The sequence below is a fragment of the Delphinus delphis genome, chromosome 2, assembly GCF_949987515.2.
Source record: "Delphinus delphis chromosome 2, mDelDel1.2, whole genome shotgun sequence".
NCBI classification, from domain to species: domain Eukaryota; kingdom Metazoa; phylum Chordata; class Mammalia; order Artiodactyla; family Delphinidae; genus Delphinus; species Delphinus delphis.
The window spans coordinates 161918828-161942732 of NC_082684.1; the positions used below are offsets into that span (position 1 = coordinate 161918828).

Consider the following 23905-nt stretch of genomic DNA (forward strand, 5'->3'; position numbering starts at 1 on the left):
CAGGCTTCCCAGTGGGAAGGACTGATTCCTGCCCACTGGTGGGTGGAACTGGGTTTTATTCCTTGGTTGTTTGGCCTAAGGTGTCCTAGCACTGGAGCCTACAGGCTGTTGGGTGGAGCTAGGTTTTTGGGAGAAAATGGTGGCCTCCAGGAGTGTTAACGCCAATGAGTACTCCCAGGAACTACTGCTGCCAGTGTCTTGTCCCTGCAGTGGGCCACAGCCATCCCCGGCTCTGCTGGAGACCTTCCAATACTAGTAAGTGGGTTTGGCCCAGTCTCTTACGAAGTCACTGCTTTTTTCCCTGGGTCATGGTGTGCAGGAGGCCTTGTGTGTGCCCTCTAAGAGTAGAGTTTTTGTTTCCCCAAGTCCTGTGGAATTCCTGTGATCAAACCTTACCGGTTCTCAAAGCCAGATCCTCTGGGGTTTCCTCCTCCTGTTGCCAGACCTCAAGGCTGGGAAGCCTGATGTGGGCCTCAGGACTTTCATTCCGGTGGGAGAACTTCTGTGGTATAATTATTTTCCACTTTATACGTTGCCCACCTGGCAAGTATGGGAGTTGATTTTATCACCCTCCTACTGTCTCATTGTGGTTTCTTCTTGCTTTATGAAAGCAGGTTATCTTTTTTGTTCTAGCATTTTTTTTTGTTAAATCGTTATTTAGAAGTTAGTTGTGATTTTGGTGTTTTTTGTAAGAAGGGGTGAGCTCGCGTCTTTCTATGCTGCCATTTTGACACTTTCTCCTGACCATTACTATTTCAAACTTTAAGATGTTTGATGTAATCCCTGATACCATAAAGAAAATAGCTATAGAGTGGCCAAGATGGCAGAATAGAAGTACCCTAAGCTCACCCCCACTCAGGAGCACACCAAAATCCAACACTCTGCAGAACGATCATTGTTGAAAAAGACTGAAACCTACTAGAAAGATACATAAAGACATAAAACAAGGCACATAGGAGGGGCTGATTCATGATATAATCAAATCCCATGTCCCCCAGGTGGTTGACCCACCAACTGGAGCATAATTGAATTAGATTTTCCCACAGGAGTGAGAGTTCTGAGTCCCACATCAGGCCCCCTAGCCTGGGGAAAAGGAGCCCCCAGAGCATTTGGATATGAAGGCCAGCAGGGCTTGAGTGCAGAAGCTACACAGGATTGGGGAAAACAGACTTCACTCTTAAAAGAGTACACATAAAACCTCATGCGCACTGGGACCAAGAGCAAAAGCAGTAATTTGAAAGGAGCCTGGGCCAGACATACCTGATGGTCTTAGAGGGTCTCCTGGGGAGTCGGGGTGCAGCTGTGGCCCACCCTGGGGACTTAGACACTGGTGGCAGGTATTACCAGTGAGCATTCATCTGCATGAGCTCTCCTGGAAACAGTGCCACCCAACAGACAGGCTTCCTAAAGACCTCATGAGCACACAGCCACCTGCAGACACACCTCTAGACATCGCCTTGCCCCCCAGAGGACCAAGACTCACCTCCATCCACCAGGGTGCAGGCACCAGTCCTTCAGAAGTCTCTAGATTAGCTTCACCCACCAGTGAGCAGAAACCAGAAGCAAGAAAACTATAGTCCAGCAGCCTTCAGACTGAGTCCACAAACACATGCCAGTGACCATCCTGGGACCAGCTGGCCCCCTGCCCTTGGGTGAAGAGAGGAGAGTGCACTTCTGGGATGCATAGGTTGTCTCCTATAGAGGGCCATTTCTCCAAGGTCAAACATAACCAACCTACCACATACATAAAAATACAAGTAACTATTTAGACAAAATGAAGTGACAAAGGAATATGTGTCAGAGAAAGGAACAAGATAAAACTGCAGAAGAACAACTAAGTGATGTAGAGATAGATAGGCAATCTACACAAGGAACAATTTGGAGTAATGATCATAAAGATGATCAAAGAACTCGTGAGGAGAATGGATGCACAGAGTGAGAAATTAGAAGTTTTTAACAAATAATTAGAAAATACAACAACCAAACAGAATTAAAGAATACAATAACTGACATGAAAAATACACTATACGGTATCAATAACAGACTAAATGAGGCAGAGGACCAGATCAATGAGCTGGAAAACAAAGTAGTGGAAATCACTGCTGCTGAACAAAGAAAAAAGAATGAAGAGAAATGAGGACAGTTTCAGAGCCCTCTGGGACAACATAAAGCACACTAATATTTGCATGATCAGGGTCCCAAAAGGAGAAGAGAAAGGCTTGAGAAAATATTTGAAGAAATAGCTGAAAAGTTCTCTAACCTGAGGGAAGGAAACTGTCACCCAAGTCCAGGAATTGTGGAGAGTTCCATACAGGATTAACCCACAGAGGAACACAGCAGACACAGTGTAATCAATCAAAATGACTAAAAGAATATTAAGAGTAACAAATAACATACAAGGGAACTCCCATAAGGCTATCAGCTGATTTTTCAGCAGAAACCTTTGCAGGCCAGAAGGGAGTGGCAATGATATACTTAAAGTAATGAAAGAGAAAAACCTACAACCAAGAACACTCAGTAAGGCTCTTGTTCAGATTTGATGGAGAAATCAAAGCTTTACAGAGAAGCAAAAGCTAAAAGAGTTCACCACCAAACAAGCTTTACAAAAAATGCTAAAGGAACTTCTCTAGGCAGAAAAGAAAAGGCCACAGCTAGAAAGAAGAAAATTATGAAACAGAAAAGCTCGCTACTAAGGCAGACATACAGTAAAGGTAGTAAATCATCCACACACAAAGCTAGGGGTTAAAAGACAAAAGTAGTACAATTTGTATGTAAAATAAGCAGTTAAGGCATACACACCCCCAAAGATAGGCTTACAATATCAAAAACAGTAATTTTGAGGGGAGACGAGTACAAATGCAGAATATCTAAAATGTATTTGAAATTAAGAGGTCAGCAACTTAAGCATGTATCTTTAACTGGTAATCAATCATATTTGGGTTCTGGAGGATGCATATTTGAAACTTGGAAATACTCACCTGACCCATATACCAGGTGATGCTGCCAGCTTTGAATGGGACTCAGGAAAGAGCTCTGGTGCAGGTGCAGTCTACGGTTAAGCAGACAAGATGCTTGAATCCTATGAACTGATAGGCTCTGTTATATGAAGTGGTTGGAAAGATGAATATGGAGTTTATGGCAAGCTCAAGTAGCAGAATAAAAATATATATCCTTAGGGCAAAGCTGACATAAAAATCTGGACCTTGATAGAGAACTACTGTCTGTGGGACATCAAGTTTCTATGAAACTATAACTTAATCATACTCTGGTTTTGTCAGATGATTCCTATTAAAATGACAGGTGGGTCCAATAGCAATCTATGCTAGGGTAGCTGCTGTGCATCTAAGATAGGGCATGAGTAAGGCCAGAGGACTCAAGCTGAATGAGCTGATGACTCAGACCTCCATGTCACCCACCATCAGCACCTCCTCAGATCACATCCATAGATATATCAGTCAGAAGGTGGGAGAGCCCCCTTATGTCTAGCTGATGGAAGAGGAAAAAAGCCAAACAAGATTCATGGAAGGATCACCTTGTAAATAGATGCAAGTTAAAAATGGATTGTTGCTGTATTAACTCCATACTCAGGTGGTGCTGAAAGACAGGTAATCCTCCAAGGAGAAATCCTCCCAAAGGTCAGAGCTCAGGTTGAATGTGCTCGTCCACTTAGTATGTAAAGAGAAGTAGCCTGAGGTAAGAATACTTGCTCATTGGTAGTAGTGAATGACTTCTCTGGTTGGTCAGAAGCCTAGAAAGAGAAAAAATAGAGTGGGGAAAAAGGAGTTTAAAAAGAATCAGATAGATAAACTCACAGGTCCCACAGTGTGTAGTATCACATTTAATGCTCATCAAAGAACGTCCACTATGAAAGAGGCTCTTTAAAAAATACAGACTGAGTGAATCTGCCAGTTGAATTTACCTAGACTCAGTCATCAGGCACTCTAGTGCTTCTGAATACCATGAATAATTATTAATTTGAGAAGAATCAGAAATCAAAATGTGAAATAATGAACCATACTACTACTAGAGAAATGCATCTTCTTTAAGTAGGCAGAAATTTCTAATATTGGAAACAAAGATAAATTAAAAAATTATAAGTTGGTCTTCACTAAAATTAAGAACTTCTGTTCACTGAAATACTAATAGAGTGAAAAATCAAGCAAGATACTGGGAGATAAAATTTGAAATACATACATGTGATAAAAGATTTGTATTCAGAATATGTTAAGAATTCCTACAATCAATAAGTAAAAAACAGAATAACCGACTTTGAAAAATTGGCAAAAGACCTGAACAGCCATGTCACTAAAGAGATCCAGATGATGAATAAACAAAGAAAATGATGCTCAATGTAATTATGCAACAGGGATATGTATATTAACGCCATGATTGCAATTACATGCTACTTCAAACACACCAGAATGGCTGAAATAGAAAAAACATGGTAATATCGACTACTCCCAAGAATGTCCAGCAAATGCAACTTTCATTTGTGGCTTGTGGGAATGTAAAAAACTGTTTGGCGTTATCTAGTAAATTTAATCATATGCATAACTTACAGCCCATCAATTACACTTCTAGGTGTTTACCCTAGATAAACGAGTACATAAGCCTACCAGATGTCATGTACAAATTGTTTCATAGCATCTCTATTTCTGACAGTCAACAACTTGAAGCAAACCAAGTGTTCATTATATGTTTATACAATGCAATACAAAACAGTGATTAAAGGAAAAAAGAATGAACTACTGATATATGCAACAACTTGGATAAATCTCACAAATTAATGTTGACTAAGAGAATACAGACATGAGTACATACTGTATGATTCTATTTCAAGATAGATAGACAAAATAATCAGTGGTGATTGAAATCAGAATGGTGATTAGTTTTGGGTGAGAGTGGGTGATGACTGGGAAGAGCAAAAGGAAAATTTCTGTGGTGATGGAAATGTTCTATATCTTGACTTTGATTTTGGTGGTAGATATATGGTTATATACAAATGTGAAAATTCATTGAACTGTATACTTTGGATTATGCACTTTACCTACTTTACTATGTTATACCTCAATGAAAACAATTAAAAATATTAATTAGTCCAATCTGCCATATTACAGAATTGAGGAATAATATCATTTGATAACCTTAATAGATGCAGATAAGTATTAAGTAAAATTCAAAACATAGTCATGTTAAAAACAACAACTCGGAAACTTATAATAGAAGAGGAAGAGGTCTTTATCTGATAAAGGGAATCTGCAAAAAAGAATAACTCAGAAAACATTATACTTAATTACAAAATATTGAAAGCATTTCCTCTGAGATCAACGACAAAAATGTCTCCTGTGAAGCAGGTCTCAAGACAGAATTAGAATTGTGCTAGATTTATTGGAGAAAATGCTTGTGAAAGATAAGGGAGAGATGGAGCAGATGTTGGCCAGGAGGGCCTTGAAATTGTGATGGAGGTCTAACAAGAATGAAGGAAGGAAGATTGGATAAAAGAGTGTCAGACTACGGTGCATCTTCTAGAAAGAGTCATTCAGGCCAATGAGGCAACCAGATTAAAAATTGTTAGCAGAGTCATGTGTAAGGCAGAAATAAACTGACTCTAGAAAATATAAGTAAAATTATAATAAATAGAAAATACAGTATAATATATAAGAAATAATAGACAAATAAGCCCTAATGTAATAGCTGTTACAAAAGTGGAAATTGGAGTTAAAAAGATGCATCAAAATAGGTCATTTATAAGGGACACATTTAAACTGACAGGCAGAGTTTGGCACACACACAAGAATAGATGGAATGTAAGAATACTGAGAAGATCTACTAATTAAATCCAACACTCTAATCAGCTAGTGGAGAAAATTCTAAACAAAACAGAAAGACAACCTACAGACTGGGAGAAAATATTTGCAAACAATGTGACCAACAAGGGCTTAATTTCCAAGATATACAAAGAGCTCATACATCTCAATACTAATAAAAACAAGCAACCCAATCAGAAAATGGGCAGAAGTCCTAAATAGACATTTCTCCAAAGAAGACATACAGATGGGCAACAGGCACATGAAAAGATGCTCAACATCACTAATTATTAGAGAAATACAAATCAAAACTACATGAGGTATCACATCACGCCAGTCAGAATGGCTGTCATCAAAAAGTCTACAAATAATAAATGCTGGAGTGGTGGTGGAGAAAACGGAACCCTCCTACACTGTTGGTGGGAATATAAGTTGGTGCAGCCACTATGGAAAACAGTATGGAGGTTCCTTGAAAATCTAAAAATAGAGTTAACATATGATCCAGCAATCCCACTCCTGGGCATGTATCTGGAAAAGAGGAAAACTCTAATTTGAAAAGATATGTGTTTGTGTGTGTGTGTGTTTGTATAACTGAATCACTTTGTTGTACACCTGAAACTAACACAATATTGTAAGTCAACTGTACTTCAATAAAAATTAAAATCTCAGTAGATAGTTTTAAAAAGCATTCAGAGAGTGACATCATCAAGATGGCAGAATAAGAGAACATCCACTGGTAACACCACACAGCAACAATAATTTGGCAGCTATCCTATCCCTGGACAATAGTGCCTTTGTGGGATCCAGGTAGAGATCCACACATATGCTGTGGGTATCAGGCCCTCCAACCTTGGTCTGGCTATGGACCCTTTTATCAGCCTGTTATCTGGCTCCAGCCACTTTCACCTGAGGTCCAAGAGTGATCCTGCCAGCCCAGAGACCTGCTGGGAGTCGTGCCTGCCTATACCTGCAGCAGCAGCCATATGGTCTGGCTCCAAGCACACTTAACTGCAATACCAGAGCAAATTCCATCATCTAGGAACCCAACAAGAGAAGGTCTTTACCTGCTAAAACCACACTGTAAAGACTGAAAGTGGTGTTTGTGCCTTAAAATGCATAGACACCAATGCAAGAGTATAAGGATCATGAAAATCAGGCAAATATAACACCACCAAAGGAAACTGATGCAGCTCCAGTAACTGACCCCAACAAAATGGAGATCTACTAATTGCCTGACAAAGAATTCAAACTAATCATCTTAAAGGAGCTCAATGATATGCAAAAAAATACACTATAGACAACTAAATGAGATCAGGGAAATGCATGAACAAAATGAGAAGTTTAATAAACTAACAGAAACCATAAACAAAGAACAGATGAAAAATCCTGAGGCTGAAGAATACAATGACAGAACTAAAGAATTCTAGAGAGCTTCAAAAGCTTAATTGACCATGCAAAAGAAATAATAAGCAAACTTGAAGACAGACCATTTGAAATTAGAGTGGGGAAAGCACATGAAAAAGAATGAAGAAAGCAAATGGGACTTATGGGACATAATTAATTAAACAAGTGAATATACACCTTATAGGAATTACAGAAGGACAAGAGAGAGAGAAAGGAGCAGAGGGTTTATTCAAAGAAATAAAGCTGAAAACTTCCCAAATCTTAGAAGGCACAATGACACCCAGATTCATGAAGCTTAAAGGACCCCCAAGCAAAGGCAACCCAAAGAAGACTACCATGAGACACATCATAATTAAATTGTCAATAGTCAAATACAAAGGAAGAATTTTGAAAGAAGAGAAAAATGACTTGCCACATAAAGCCTCCCCTCCCCTCATAAGGCTATCAGCAGTTTTCTTAGCAGAAACCTTGCAGGACACGAGAGTGTGATAATATATTCAAAGAGATGAAAGAAAACAAAAAACCTGCCAACCAAGAACACTATACATGAAAAAACTGTCCTTCAGAAATGAGGACAGATGAAGACATTCCCAGAGAAATAAAAGGTGAAGGAGTTTATCACCATTAGATCTGCCTTATAAGAAATGCTAAGGGGAATTTTTCAGGCTGAAAGGAAAGGACACTAAGTTACAACAGGAAAATATATAAAGTATAAAACTCATTGGTAAAGATAACTATATAGTCAAATTCAATACTCTAATACTGTAATGGTGGTATATATAAATTATATATAAATATATATATATTATACATAAATATATTTATATATACAAATTATATATAATTTTACCTCAGATATAAATGTTAAAAGACAAAAGTATTACATGTAACTGTAGCTGCAATAATTTGTTAATGGATACACAGTATCAAGAGAGTTAAGTGTGATGTCAATAGCATAAAAGAGGTAGGGACAGAAGTAAAAGTGTAGCATTTTTGTATGCAATTGAAGTTGTCATTATCAATTTAAAATAGACTGTTATAACTTTAAGATGTTTGTGAGCCTCATGGTAACTACAAAGAAAAAAACCTCAGTAGATACACAACAGATAGAGAAATCAAAGCATATCACTTCAAAAAATCAATAAATCATGAAGACAGCAAGAGAGGAAGAAAAAAAAGGAACTAGAAAACAGTTAACAAAATGGCTGTAACTCCTTACCTATCAATAGTTGCTTTAAATTCAAATGGATTAAATTCTCCAATCAAAAGGCACAGAGTGCCTGACTGGATTTTTAAAAGCAGGATCCAGCAGTATGCTGAGTACTTAAAGCTCAATTTAGCTTTAAGGACACAAATTGGCTGAAAGTGAATATATGGAAAAAGATATTCTCTGTGAATAGTAACCAAAGACAGTAGAGGTCCTATACTTTTATCAGGCACACTAAACTTTCAGTCAAAGTTTGTCACAAGAGACAAAGAAGATCACCATTATGAAGGAGTCCATTTGTCAAGAGTATATAAAAATTATATATACCAAACATTGAAGCACTTAAATATATAAAGCAAATATTCTGACAGATCTGAAGCGAGGTAGAGACAGCAGTATAATAATAGTAGTAAGGGATTTCAATACTTTACTTTCAACAATCGATAGATCATCCAGATGGAAAGTCAACAAGGAAACAGCAGACTTGAATAACACTACAGACAAGTGGATCTAAAAGACTTATACAGACCAATCTATCCAACAGTTACAGAACACACATTCTTCTAAGAGTACACAGAACATTTTCCAGCATAGATCATATGCTAGACTGCAAAACAAGTGTTAACAATTTAAGAAGATTGAAATCATATCAGGTATCTTTTCTGATAACAGTGGTATGAACCTAGATACCAAAAATAAAAGAAAAATTGCAGAAGTCACAAATGTGTGGAAATTAAACAACAAGATCCTGAACAACTAACGGGTCAAAGAAGAAATCAAAGAGCTATCAAAAAAATAACTTGAGACAAAATTGGAAACATGGCATACCAAAACTCATGCGATGCATCAAAAGCAAAAACTAAGGAAAGTTTATAGCAGTAAATGCCTACATTAAGAAAAAAGAAGTATCTTAAATATCTTAAATAAACAACCTAATTTTACATGTCAAAGAACAAAGTAAGCCCAAAGTTAGCAGAAAGGAGATTCAAAAGATCAGGGCAACAAGAAATGAAACAGAACAAGAATACAAATGAGAATAGAAAAGATCAATGAAACTAAGAGTTGGTTTTTGAAAAGATAAGCAAAGTTGACAAACCTTTAGGTGGACTAACCAAGAAAGAGAGGAGACTCAACATACTCAAGTAATTATAATTAGAAATAAGATGAGACATTACAACTGATACCATAGAAATAAAAAGGAATCATAGGAGACTACTGTCAGTAAGCATATGTTAACAAATTGGAACCTGAAGAAATGGGTAAATTCCTAGAAACACAAACTACTAAGACTAAGAATCTGAACAGACCAATAATAAATAAGGGCATAGAAACAGTAATGAAAAGAAAAACAAAGCTGTAGGCATCACACTTCCTGATTTCAAACTATATTGCAAAGCTATAGTAATCAAAACAGTATCTTACTGGCATTAAAAACTGACTCATAGACCAATGGAAACAAAAGAGAGTTCAGAGATAAACCCACACATATATGTCAATTAATCTTTCACAAAGATGTCAAGAACACACAATGGGGAAAATGACAGTCTCCTTAATAAATGGTGTAGGAAAATATGGATAGCTGTCTGCAAAGGAATGAAATTGGACCCTTCTCTTACACCATAAAAAATAATTAACTCAAAATGTACTAAAGACTTACATGTAAGACCTGAAACCATAAAATTCCTAAGTGAAAACATTGAGAAAATTCTTCTTGACACTGGGCTTGGCAATGCTTTTTTGGATATAACACAGAAACCAAAGTAAACAAAAGCAAAAATAAACAAGTGGGAATACTTCAAAGTAAAAAGTTTCTGCAACAGCAGAGAAAACATTATGGAAAACAATAGAATGAAAAGGCAGTATATGGAATGGGAGAAAATATTTACAAGCCATACATCTAATAAAGGGTTAATATCCAAAATGTATAAGAAACTCACACACCTCAATAGCAAGATGTAAAAATGGGCAAAGGATCTTATTTAGACATCATCCAAAGGAGACATACAAATATCCAACAGGTATTTGATTAGATGCTCAACATCACTAATCATCAGTGAAATGTAAATCAAAACAACAATGAGGTATAACTGTCAGGATGGCTATTATCAAAAAGACAAGCACTTTTTGTGCTGACAGGGATGTGGAGAAAAGGGAAACCTTGTACACTTTTGATGGGAATGTAAATTGATACAGCCTTTATGGAAATCAGTGTAGGGGTTCCTCAGAAAAGTTAAAAATAGAACTACCATATGATCTAGAATCCCATTTTTGAGTATATATATATATGTAAAGGAATTGGAATCAGGATCTCGAAGAGTTACCTGAACTGGTCCAATGTTCACAGCAGCATTGTTCCCTACAGCCAAAATATAGAAAGAATCTAAGTGTCTGTTGACAGATGAATGGATAAAGAAAATGTGTGTGTGTGTGTGTATGTGTATGTATATAACTTGAACTCATACTATCTGAGAGTAGAATGGTTATTGCCTGGGGCTGGAAGGTGGGGAAAATGGAGAGATGTTGACCAAAGGGTAAAAACTTTCAGTTACAAGATGAATAAAATCTGGGAATCTAATGTACAGCATGTTGACTATAATTAATAAGACTGTATTATATACTTGAAATTTGCTGAGACTAGATCTTGTGTTCATATAACACACATACAAAGTGGTTAGTATGTGAGGTTATGGATATGTTAATAGCTTGTGGTAATAATTTCACAATGCATACCTATATCAAATCATCACATTGTATACCTTATACATATATTGTACAATTTTTGTCACTTATACCTCAATAATGCTGGAAATAAATTAAAAGACATTCTTGACTTAAAATGTCCATCTAGCAGAGGCCTAAAGCAAAAACATACTCAGTGGAAAAAATTTAGACTGATTTGCTTTAATACTGGCAACAAACCAAAGATGATCTCTCTGCTCACTAGTGTTCCATAAAATGTAGAGCCTGTCAGACAATATGAGAGAAAATGTTTGCAAGAGAAATGACATACTCACTTCTATATAGGCAAACTATTAGAACCAGTAAGAAAGTTCAAAAAGATTGCCAGATAAAAACTCTGCTGGTAAAATTCAATACATTTTAAAACCAGCAATAACTCACTGGAAAAATATAAAATAAGCAACAAAAATTAAGCATTAAGACTTTAACCTAACAAGGGTTAGGTTATGTATGTCTAACAAGGAATACATAAGACTTTAATAGAGAAATTGTTAAAGTTGCCTTTAAAATACTAAAAGAAGAAAAAAAATGGATGGAAATTACCTCATATTCAAGGTGCAATGACTAATATGGTAAAGCTACCACTTCTCTCCAGATTAACCTAAGAATTTAATGCAATTCCCATACAGATTTTATGTAGAAGAATAAAGGTCTATGAATAGCTAGAGCAATTTTTAAAAATGGAGCTATGTAGATGTCTTATCCTACCAGATAAATGGTACAATCAATACAAATCGATTTAAAAAATAGTGTGATAGTAGTGTAAGAACAAATAGACTATCGTAAGAAGCAAATCAGAGACCTGAAGAACATCCCATCTCTGTGGGAACTTAGCATACAATAGATGTGGCTTCATAAATCATTCAGGAAAAGAATGGTTCTTTTGGTAGATGGAACTGGAAAAAAATGACATAATATGGAGAAAAATAATATTGGATCCCTGTACTATATCACATACCAAAATGATTTCTCATGGATTAAAGATCTAAACATGAAAGACAAAAGTATAAAATTAATAGAAATCAATGTAAAAGATATCTTTGTAATAACTTTCCTAAGGCCCCTAAACCCAAATCACAATAAAACAATTAATGTATTTCACTGTATTAAAAATAAAGATTTCTGATTAACTAGACAATAGAGACATAGTTAATGGCATAGGTGGCAGAAAATATTGGCAACATTTAAAACCAATAAGCAATAAATATCTAGACTATGTAAGGAACCCCTGCACATCAACACAAATAGATAATAAATCAAACCCTTCCTTAGAATAGAATACCTAAATTGCTAAAAATGTATATGGATAAAAATATATACAAAAGGAAACGGTTGCTTAAAGATGATCATCATGATTAGAAAAATACAATTTGGAATAATGAAATACCACTTTATGCTCACCTGATTAGGACAAATTAGAAAGCCTGGTAACATCAAGTGTTAGTGAGTGGTTGACTGACAGGAACCTTCAGGCACTGCCACTGAAAGTGCAAACTAGTACTGCTGCTTTGGAACAGCTGAGTAGAACTTCAGGAAAACAAATTATACACTGGCCCCTGCAATCTCACTCTTGAGAGTGTTCACCCTGCAAACATGAAAAAGGCATGTGGTTACAAATAATTGGATCCCATCACCAGGGAACTGGACGACTAGAGCATTAGAGTGGGATGCATCAGTGAGAAGCAGTGGCTCAGATATACTTGCAACTACAGAATAGTGCTTAAAACGTATGGCTGTTGAAAAGAAAAAAGTTAAGAGATCTGCAGTAGCACACTATGCAAATTTAAAATACTTGCATAAAACATATTTTTCAAACATCAAATTTATCTAAGGACACATTAAATACATTAGAGCAAATGCCTATAGCTGAGTAGTAGAGGAGTGGGAAAAGGATAGGGATGAATGTGATAATGTAAAAATAAGAGAGGGACCTTGAATAAACTAGTGATGATAATATGCCACAGTATTAGTAGTATGATTAACTCAACTCTATCTCCCTTCAGTTAAAAAAAAAAAAAGCAAAGTTAGAAATGTTACACATTCACAATCCATTTAAGGAAAAGTCACTCAGTATTGAATTGTATCTTTCTATTTGAATACAGAAAAATAGCATTCAAGCTTACTGTTTTATGTAAAATTTTAATATTAAAATCAACAAAAATGTAGGTAGAAAATTCAGTGATATCTCAGAGTTTACATTAGTTTATTGATGCTATTATTTTAAAATTTTTAAATATAATTTTCAAGAAAATAATTGCTAAAGTTAAGTGACCCAGATATGAAATTTTGTTATACTCTTACCTTTATGTGACTTTGCTCTCTGTATCCTCTGGAAAACAAATTTATAAACTCTTCTAAAAGCTTTAAAGTCTTTGCTCCTCTAGAATATTTTCAAAGCTTATTCTTGTTAGATTTTCTTCATTTTTCTCTAAACAAATTAAATAGCAAATTACCTTGAAAAATTATAATTAGAAAACAATGTAAACCTTTTTTATTGGGTAAAATATTCATAACATAAAATCTGTCATTTTACCTATTTTTAAGTGTACAGTTCAGTGGCATTGAGCACATTCACAATGATGTGCAACCATCACTATCGTTCACCTCCAGAACTTTTTTTTAATCTTTCCAATCAGAAACTTTTGTCCATTAAATAATAACTCCCCATTCACCCTTTCCCTAGCCCCTGGCAACCATTCTAACTTTTGTCTCTATGAATTTGAGTACTCTATCTCATGTATGTGGAATCATGCAGTATTTGCCCATTTGAGACTGGCTTATTTCACTTACATAAGTCTTCAAGGTTCATCCATGTTGCATCATGTGTCAGAATTTCCTTCTTTTTTCAGGCTGAATAATATTACATTGTATGTACATGTATCATTTTCTTTATGCATTCATCCATTGTTGGAGACTTGGACTGCTTCTGTCTTTCGGTTATTGTGGAATAATGCTGCTATAAACAGGAGTATACAAATATCTGTTTCAGTCTCTGCCTTCAATTCATTTGGGTATATGTTTCATTATTTTCAGGAACTGCCATACATTTTCTACAGTAAACGTACCGTTTTACCTACTTGCTATTTTCTGTGATTAAAAAAAATTAACCATTCTAATGAATGTGAGGTGATATCTCATTGTGGTTTTGTTTTGCATTTTCTTAATAATTAGTGATGTTGAGCATCTTTTCACATACTTGTTGGCCATTTGTTTATTTCCTTTAGAGAAATGTCTATTCAAGTCATTTGCCCATTTTTTTAAATAAATTTATTTTTTATTTATTTATTTTTGGCTGCATTGGGTCTTTGTTGCTGCACGCGGGCTTTCTCTAGTTGTGGTGAGTGGGGCCTTCTCTTTGTTGTAGTGCACGGGCTTCTCAGTGTGGTGGCTTCTCTTGTTGCAGAGCATGGGCTCTAGGTGCATGGGCTTTCAGTAGTTGCAGCACGTGGGCTCAGTAGTTGTGGCTCACGGGCTCTAGGGTATATGGGCTTCAGTAGTTGTAGTGCATGGGCTCAGTAGTTGTGGCTCACAGGCTCTAGGGCACATGGGCTCCAGGGCACATGGGCTTCAGTAGTTGTAGCGCACGGGCTTAGTTGCTCCGTGACATGTGGGATCTTCCCGGACCAGGGATTGAACCCGTGTTCCCTGCATTGGCAGGCAGATTCTTAACCACTGTGCCACCAGCGAAGTCCCCATTTGCCCATTTTTAAATCAGGTTTTTGTTTTTGTTATTGAGTTGTAGGAGATATTTATATATTCTGGATCTTAATGCCATATCAGATATATGATTTGCAAATGTTTTCTCCCATCCTGTGGATTGCTTTTTCACTCTGTTGATAGTATCCTTTGATGTAGAAAAGGTTTAAATTTTGTTGAAGTCCAGTTTATCTATTTTTTTCCTTTGTTGTCTGTGCTTTTCGCATCATTTTCAAGAAATTGTCAAATCTAATGTCATGAAGCTTTCCCCATTTTAAGTTTTGTAGTTTTAGCACTCATGTTTACATCTTTGATCTACTTAGAATTTTTAAATATGTGTAAGGTAAGGATCCAACTTTTTCTTTGAATGTGGATATCCAGTTTTCCCAGCACCACTTGTTGAAGAGACTGTTTTCCCCACTGAATGGTCCTCACACCCCGTCAAAAATTCATTCGACCATATATGCAAGGGTTTATCTATGGGCTCTCTATTGTATTTGACTGGCCTATATGCCTGTCTGCATGCCAGTACCGCACTGTTTTGTTTATGTAGTTTTGTGGAAATTTTTGATATCAGAAACTGTAAAACCTCCAAATATTTTCTCCTTTTTCAAGATTGTCTTGGCTATTTGGGTTCCCTTGTGGGTCCATATAAATTTTAGTATGGATTTTTCCATTTCTGCAAAAATTTAACTCAAATTTTGATAAGGATTGCATTGAATCTGTAGACCATTTGGGAAATACTGACATCCTAACAGTATTATCTTCTAGTCCACGAACATGGGAAGTCTTTTCATTTATTTGTGTCTTTAATTTCTTTCTGCAATGTTTTGTAGTTTCAGTGTACAAATCTTTTGCCTTCTTGGCTAAGTTTATTGCTAAGTATTTTATTCTTTTTGATATTATCATTAACAAAATTATCTTCTTCCTTTTCAGATTGGCCATTGTTAGTGTAGAAACACAACTGATTTTTGTGTGTTGATTTTGCATCCTTCAACTCTGCTAAATTTGTTTATTAGTTTTAACAGTTTTTCTGCATGTGGAATCTTTAGGGTTTTCTACACATAAGGTGATCATGTTGTCTAAAAATATAATTTGACTTTTTCCTTTCCAGTTTAGATTCCTTTTATTAATTTTTCTTTCCTAATTACTCTGGCCAGGACTTCCAGTACTATATTAAATAGAAATGGCAAGAGTCAGAATATTATTTTGTTCTTGTTCTTAGAGGAAAAGCTTTCAGTCTTTCATAATTGAGTATGTTAACTGTGGACTTTTCATATATGGCTTTATCATGTTGAGTTAGTTTCCTTCTATTCCTAGTCTTTTGGGTGTTTTTGATCATGAAAAGGTACTGAATTATGTCAAATGCTTTTTCTGCATCAATTGAGATGATCATGTGTTTTCTTTCTTTCATTCTGTTAATGTGGTACACTTCATTCAATAATTTTAATATGTTGAACCACATTTGCATTCCATTAATAAATACCGCTTGGTCATGGTTTGTAAAACCTTTAACTGTTGAATTCAGTCTTCTAGCATTTTTTTGAGTATTTTTACATTAATATATACAAGTGATACTGGTCTATATTTTTCTTCCCTTGTGATGTCTTTGTCTTTGGAATCAGGGTAATGCAGACTATTAGAATGAATGAGGAAGTGTTCACTCTTTCAATTTTTTAAGAGTTTGAATTAAGATTGATGTTAATTTTTCTTTAAATATTTGGTACAACTCACCCATGACGCCATCTGTTCTGGGACTTTTCTTTGTCGGGAGGTTTTTGATTACTGCTTCAGGTTCCTTGGTATTATAACTATGTTCAGATTGCCTATTTATTTATGATCACTGTTACTAGGCTTTTTCTTTTTTTTCTTTTTAAAATTTTTTTCTGTTTTTCTAAATTGAAGTACAATTGACTTACAATATTGTATTAGTTTCAGATTTCAACATAGTTATTTGATGTTCTTATACACTACAAATGATCACCACAATAATCTAGTTACCATCTGTCACCATATAAAATTATTATATTATTGGCTATATTGCCTATGTGATACATTACATCCCTGTGACTTATTTACGACTGGAAGTTTGTATGTATGTCTTAATCTCCCTCACCTATTTAACTCAACCCCCTACCCCCCTCCCCTATGTCAACCACCAGTTTTTTCTCTGTATCTATGAGTCTGGTTCTGTTTTGTTATGTTTGTTCATTTATTTTGTTTCTTAGATTTCACATATAAATGAAATGGTGTATAGTATTTGTCTTTCTCTTTCTGACATTTCACTTAGCATAATACCCTCTAGGTCCATCCCTGTTGTTGCAAATGGCAAGATTGCTTTTGGTTTTATGGCTGAGTAATATTCAATTATGTGTGTGCATACACACACACATACACAAACACACATATACACATCTTTATCCATTCACAAGTGAGACTCTTGTAGGCAGCATATATATGCATTTTGTATTTTATCCATTCAGCCACTCTGTGTCTTTTTTTTTTTTTTTTTTGGCTGTGTTGGGACTTCATTTCTGTGTGAGGGCTTTCTCTAGTTGTGGCAAGCGGGGGCCACTCTTCATCACGGTGCGTGGGCCTCTCACTATCGCGGCCTCTCTTGTTGCGGAGCACAGGCTCCAGACGTGCAGGCTCAGTAGTTGTGGCTCACGGGCCTAGTTGCTCCGCGGCATGTGGGATCTTCCCAGACCAGGGCTCGAACCCGTGTCCCCTGCATTAGCAGGCAGATTCTCAACCACTGCACCATAAGGGAAGCCCTGTGTTTTTTTTTTTAATTTTTAGCTGCGTTGGGTCTTCGTTGTCGTGTGTGGGCTTCTCATTGTGGTGGCTTCTCTTGTTGTGGAGCACGGGCTCTAGGAGCATGGGCTTCAGTAGTTGTGGCATGCGGGCTCAGTAGTTGTGGCTTGCGGGCTCTAGAGCTCAGGCTCAGTAGTTGTGGCACATGGGCTTAGTTGCTCCACAGCATGTGGGATCTTCCCAGACCAGGGATTGAACCCATGTCCCCTGCATTGGCAGGCGGATTGTTAACCACTGCACCACCAGGGAAGTCCCTACTCTGTGTCTTTTCATTGAAGTATTTAGTCCATTTATACTTAAAGTAATTATTGATGCACATGTACTTATTGTTTTCTGGTTGTTTTTGTAGTTCATTTTTGTTCCTTTCTTCTTCTTTTGCTCTCTTCTTTTGTGATCTGACTAGTTTCCAGAGCTCCTCCTAGTCCACCATCTTGCTGATGTCACTCCTCAAAGAGAATGTAAATCTTGTAAATTTTTAACAAGTGTTAATTATCAATTAGTACCATTTCCCCCTTCAATCACCTTAGCAATGGAAGGTACCTCTGGGAATTCCCAACTTCATTTCTTATTTCTAAGTAAGACTGTAATGAAATAGGTTAAAAAAAAAAATCTTGCCAATCTAAGCATAACCTTAGGCCCTTTGAAATTTTTCTTTCTCCATCCCAGACCTACTTGAAACCAGGTTTCTCCATATTGGTGATGCAATCTCTAAAGGTAAGTAATTGTGAACATGAGTTTATAATCTACCTCTTCAGCCAACTCATGACTTGAAATTGTCATCTTACCCTATTCAGTCTTATTATTCCCTTTTTGCCCTATATCTAAGCCCTTCAATTTTCATTTTGGACAACTCTCTTAAGTCAGACCTGTGTGGTGCATCCTTCCTTTGCCACTCAGCCATTAAATCCAATTTTGTTTTCAGACTTCTATTTGAACAGCCTAGTTTATTTTGTTTCTTACATACCTCATATCTTCATCACACTTTCATTGCTACTATCCTATTTGATTCTTACAGTCGTTGGTCATTAAGCTTTATCCAAGGCCTTTAATGTCAGTCACTTTATCCTTACCTCTGAGGCATATATGATGTGTTCTACACACTTTGGAAAAAGGAAACATAATCTTGCAGTATTATGGTTAAATTATGAAAGCGAACATATATTATCAAAACAGAACCCTTAAAAGACAAGAGAAATCCCCTGAAAGAAAAAACAATGAAACCTCTCCAGTCTACCAGATCCCAAGTTCAAAAAGGAGGTAATAAAAATACTGAAGGAGTTAAGAAAGGCTATTAATAGAAATGCAGATCATTGTAACAAGGAACTAGAAACTATAAAGATGAGCCAATGAAAATTAGAAAACTCACTTGCTGAGATGAAAGCTGAGCAAATGGCAATAAATAGCAAACTAGATAATGCAGAAGAATGAATAAGTGATCTGGCAGAGAGGATAATGGAAATCACCCAATCAGAAAGCAGACAGAAAGACAAATGAAAAAAAATGAAAGCAACATATGAGACCTATGGGATAATATAGCGCAAGACAATCCATACATAATAGGGATCCTAGAAAGAGAAGAAAGAGAAAAGGGGATCGAAAATGTATTTGAAGAAACTATGGCTGAAAATTTCTGAAACATAAAGAAGGAAACATATCCAGGTACAGGAAGCACAAGATAAACCCAAACAGACCTACACCAAGACATATTATAATTAAAATGACAAAAGTTAAAGAGAGGATTCTAAAGGCAGCATGAGAAAAACAAAGAGTTAGTTACAAGGGACCCCCAAAAGGTTATCAGCTGATTTCTCTAAAGAGAGAGATTATCATACTAAGTGAAGTAAGACAGAGAAAGACAAATATATGGTATCACTTATATGTGCAATCTTAAAAAATGATACAAAAGAACTTATTTGCAAAACAAAAACAGACTCAGAGACATAGAAAACAAACTTGGTTACCAAAGGGGAAAGTTCAGGGCGGGGAGGGGGGGATAAATTAGGAGTTTGGGATTAGCAGATACAAACTACTATATATAAACAACAAGGTCCTACTGTATAGCACAGGGAACTATATTCAATATTTTGTAATAAACTATAATGGAAAAGAATATGAAAATATAAAAGTATATATAATTTACATATATATAAACGTCTATACATACATATAACTGAATCACTTTGCTGTACACCAGAAACTAACAAAACATTATAAATTAACAATATTTCAATTTAAAAAAGTGTTATACATAGATATGTGTATTATACATACTTATGTATTCACAAATTCTGTATATAATTCACCTTACTATATACATACTCATTTAACATTTGTTTCCCTCATTAGATTCTGAGTTGATGAAATGATGCTTGATTGGTTTACCCTTGTAAACCTAACAATTAACACTGTGCCTGGATATAATAAACACTGAATTTTAACTGAATTAATAAATGAATGGAAAAAACAAATATAACCTGTTCTTCTGTCCAAATCTTAAATTTAGGGTTTCCTGTTCATATTTCATTATACAAATACTCTCTGGGTGATTACTGAAAAATGTTTAAAAAATAATTCTAGACTTACATACAAGTTGCAAAAACAGTATGAAGACTTTCCAACATACGCATTACCATGGGGTTTATTCTAGGCTTTCCAATTTACTTACCTATAATTTCTCTCTCCAGCACTGAGAAACCTGGCTCTTACATTCCATCATTCCTGTATTTATTTGTTCAACCCCAGTATACACGTATATTCAGAATTGGTAGCCTGTACTCCTGCAAGAAACAAATTTATTGACTAGAGTTTAGTGTTTACATACATTATTTTTGTCTTGAATTTCAGTTACCAGTATAATTAGATTTTCTTCAATCAATATTGTACTTAAAGGATTATTCTTAATTAAGAAAAGCTTATAAAGCATTTTCAGTGGTTCTGATGATAATAATTAGGTCATCTTTGGTGCCAGGCACTGACCCAGGACTCTATTTTTAATATTGTCTCATTTAACTGCCTTTAAAATATTTTTCAGTTTTACTCAAGCTCCACCAACAGGAATAACTTACTATGAAGGTAGAATTTGACTCGATGTTAAGAACCATTTCTGACACTGAGAGACTTCCTACAAACAAGAAAGCGAGACTATTTTAGCTAGATAGCAGAGGCCAAAAAACCATCTTTCAAATATCAAATTGTGAAAGTAATTCTACATGGAGAAGAATTCTATGTTGTATACGATTTGTTACAAGTTGTGCTCTAAAATCGAGGGTGTTTAAAGAAATATATTCTACAAAATGAAGGTAGAGAAAATAGGATAAAATATTATCCTTCCCCTACATCTCACATTCAGGTCTCACATTTATCAAAATAAATCACTGTGCTGATGAAATATATATATATATATATATATAGTCTTAAAATTTGTGTATCTGTATATAAAATTTGTCAATCTGTGTATCACTGAGGTGATAAAGAAACCACTTTCAATCTGTCTCTGGGATCTATAATGACTATATATTACATACTGGGTGCTATAGGTGAAAGATTCTGTTTTTTTTTTTAACATCTTTATTAGAGTATAATTGCTTTACATGGTTGTGTAGTTGCTGCTGTATAACAAAGTGAATCAGTTATACGTATACATATATCCCCATATCCCCTCCCTCTTGTGTCTCCCTACCACCCTCCCTATCCCACCCCTCTAGGTGGTCACAAAGCACTGAGCTGATCTCCCTGTGCGATGCAGCTGCTTCCCACTAGCTGTCTATTTTACATTTGGTAGTCTATGTATGTCAGTGCTACTCTCTCACTTTGGCCCAGTTTACCCTTCCCCCTCCCCGTGTCCATTCTCTACGTCTGCATCTTTATTCCTGTCCTGCCCCTAAGTTCATCAGAACCTTTTTTTTTTTTAGATTCCATATATATGTGTTAGCATATGGTATTTGTTTTTCACTTTCTGACTTTCTTCACTCTGTATAACGGACTCTAGGTCCTTGTTTCTTTTTATGGCTAATATTCCATCATATATATGTGCCACATCTTCTTTATGCATTCATCTGTCGATGGACACTTAGGGTGCTTCCATGTCCTGGCTATTGTAAATAGTGCTGCAATGAACATTGTGGTACATGACCATTTTGAATTATGGTTTTCTCAGGGTATATGCCTAGTAGAGGGATTGCTGGTTCATATGGTAGTTCTATTTTTAGTTTTTTAAGGAACCTCCATACTGTTCTCCATAGTGGCTGGATCAATTTTACATTCCCATCAACAGTGCAGGAGGGTTCCCTTTTCTCCACACCCTCTCCAGCATTTATTGTTTGTAGATTTTTTGCTGATGGCCATTCTGACTGGTGTGAGGTGATACCTCATTATAGTTTTGATTTGCATTTCTCTAATTAGAGATGTTGAGCATCTTTTCATGTGTTCGTTAGCAATCTGCATATCTTCTTTGGAGAAATGTCTATTTAGGTATTCTGCCCATTTTTGGATTGGGTTGTTTTTTTGATATTGAGCTGCATGAGCTGCTTGTATATTTTAGAGATGAATCCTTTGTCAGTTGCTCTGTTTGCAAATATTTTCTTCCATTCTGAGGGTTGTCTTTTCGTCTTGTTTATGGTTTCCTTTGCTGTGCAAAAGCTTTTAAGTTTCATTAGGCCTCATTTATTTTTGTTTTTATTTCCATTTCTCTAGGAGGTGGGTCATCTTACTGTGATGTATGTCATAGAGTGTTCTGCCTATGTTTTCCTCTAAGAGTTTTATAGTGTCTGGCTTTACATTTAGGTCTTTAATCCATTTTGAGTTTATTTTTGTGTATGGTGTTAGGGAGTGTTCTAATTTCATTCTTTTACATGTAGCTGTCCAGTTTTTGCAACACCACTTACTGAAGAGGCTGTCTTTTCTCCATTGTATACTCTTGCCTCCTTTATCAAAGATAAGGTGACCATATGTGCATGGGTTTACCTCTGGGCTTTCTATCCTGTTCCATTGATCTACATTTCTGTTTTTGTGCCAAAGCTACTGTCTTGATTACTGTAGCTTTGTAGTGTAGTCTGAAGTCAGGGAGCCTGATTCCTCCAGCTCCGTTTTCTCTTTCTCAGTTTGCTTTGGCTATTCGGGGTCTGCTCTGTTTCCATACAAATTATGAAATTTTTTGTTCTAGTTCTGTAAAAAAAAAGCCATTGTAGTTTGATAGGGATTGCATTGAATCTGTAGATTGCTTTGGGTAGTACAGTCATTTTCACAATGTTGATTCTTCCAATCCAAGAACATGGTATATCTCTCCATCTGTTTGTATCATCTTTAATTTCTTTCATCAGTGTCTTATAGTTTTCTGCATACAGGTCTTTGTCTCCTTAGGTGGGTTTATTCCTAGGTATTTTATTCTTTGCTGCAATGGTAAATGGAGTGTTTCCTTAATTTCTCCTTCAGATTTTTCATCGTTAGTGTATAGGAATGCAAGAGATCTCTGTGCATTAATTTTGTATCCTCTTACTTTACCAAATTCATTGATTAGCTCTAGTAGTTTTCTGGTAGCATTTTTAGGATTCTCTATGTATAGTATCATGTCATCTGCAAACAGTCACAGTTTTAATTCTTCTTTTCCGATTTGGATTCCTTTTATTTCCTTTCCGTCTCTGATTGCTGTGGCTAAAACTTCCAAAACTATGTTGAATAACAGTGGTGAGAACGGGCAACCTTGTCTTATTCCTGATCTTAGTGGAAATGCTTTCAGTTTTTCACCACTGAGAACGATGTTGGCTAGGGGTTTGTCATATATGGCCTATATTATGTTCAGGTAAGATCCCTCTCTTCCTACTTTCTGGAGAGTTTTTATCATAAATGGGTGTTGAATTTTGTTGAAAGCTGTCTCTGCATCTATTGAGATTTATCATATGGTTTTTATCCTTCAATTTGTTAATGTGGTGTATCACATTGATTGATTTGCATATGTCGAAGAATCCTTGCATCCCTGGGATAAACCCCACTTGATCATGGTGTATGATCCTTTTAATGTGCTGCTGGATTCTGTTTGCTAGAATTTTGTTGAGGACTTTTGCATGTATGTTCATCAGTGATATTGGCCTGTAGGGTTTTCTGTAACATCTTTCGTTTTGGTATCAGGGTGCTGGTGGCCCTGTAGAATGAGTTTGGGTGTGTTCCTCCCTCAGCTATATTTTGGAAGAGTTTGAGAAGGACAGGTGTTAGCTCTTCTCTAAATGTTTGATAGAATTTGCCT

General features: G+C 36.0%; 1 protein-coding gene across 2 annotated transcripts in view; it reads right to left on the reverse strand.

Annotated features, from left to right (window-relative positions):
• Positions 1-1223: 1223 nt before the first annotated feature.
• CCDC7 (coiled-coil domain containing 7) overlaps positions 1224-23905 on the reverse strand; it is a 300965-nt gene continuing 278283 nt past the window's right edge. The window contains exons 43-50 of one of the 2 annotated variants that reach the window (XM_060006163.1): positions 20733-20788; positions 20333-20444; positions 13948-14113; positions 13459-13585; positions 12559-12742; positions 3533-3748; positions 2979-3049; positions 1224-1734 (exon numbers count right to left, since the gene is read on the reverse strand). The gene's annotated coding sequence lies outside the window, so the exon portion shown is untranslated. Of the gene's footprint in view, positions 1735-2978; positions 3050-3532; positions 3749-12558; positions 12743-13458; positions 13586-13947; positions 14114-18326; positions 18768-20332; positions 20445-20732; positions 20789-23905 lie in introns of those variants that run through there. The other variant, XM_060006164.1, reaches the window with a different exon arrangement.